This window comes from Penaeus monodon, chromosome 33 (assembly GCF_015228065.2).
Source record: "Penaeus monodon isolate SGIC_2016 chromosome 33, NSTDA_Pmon_1, whole genome shotgun sequence".
In the NCBI taxonomy this organism is placed as follows: domain Eukaryota; kingdom Metazoa; phylum Arthropoda; class Malacostraca; order Decapoda; family Penaeidae; genus Penaeus; species Penaeus monodon.
This window is the reverse complement of record NC_051418.1, coordinates 5237062-5237322: the sequence shown is the minus strand read 5'-3', so window position 1 is coordinate 5237322 and position 261 is coordinate 5237062.

Here is a 261-nt window from a genome sequence, read left to right as displayed (position 1 = left end):
TCGCCCCTCAGCCGCCCCGCCGCGGTCCACTCACTCCCCGGGAAATCGCTTCAAATGTAACAGCTTTATTACTTAGGCCCAGCTTGGTCAAGGAGACCTTCGGGGCTATATTTTGTGCCCGCGGTCTCGCGTGTCCTGTTCGCTTTATTTGTTGTGCAGTATTACGCTCCACGTTTGACGAAATAGATTTGCATGTGGGCTGTGTAGATGTGTACCGTTACTGGCTAAATTTCGTTCATTCACTCACGCACAGACACTCAG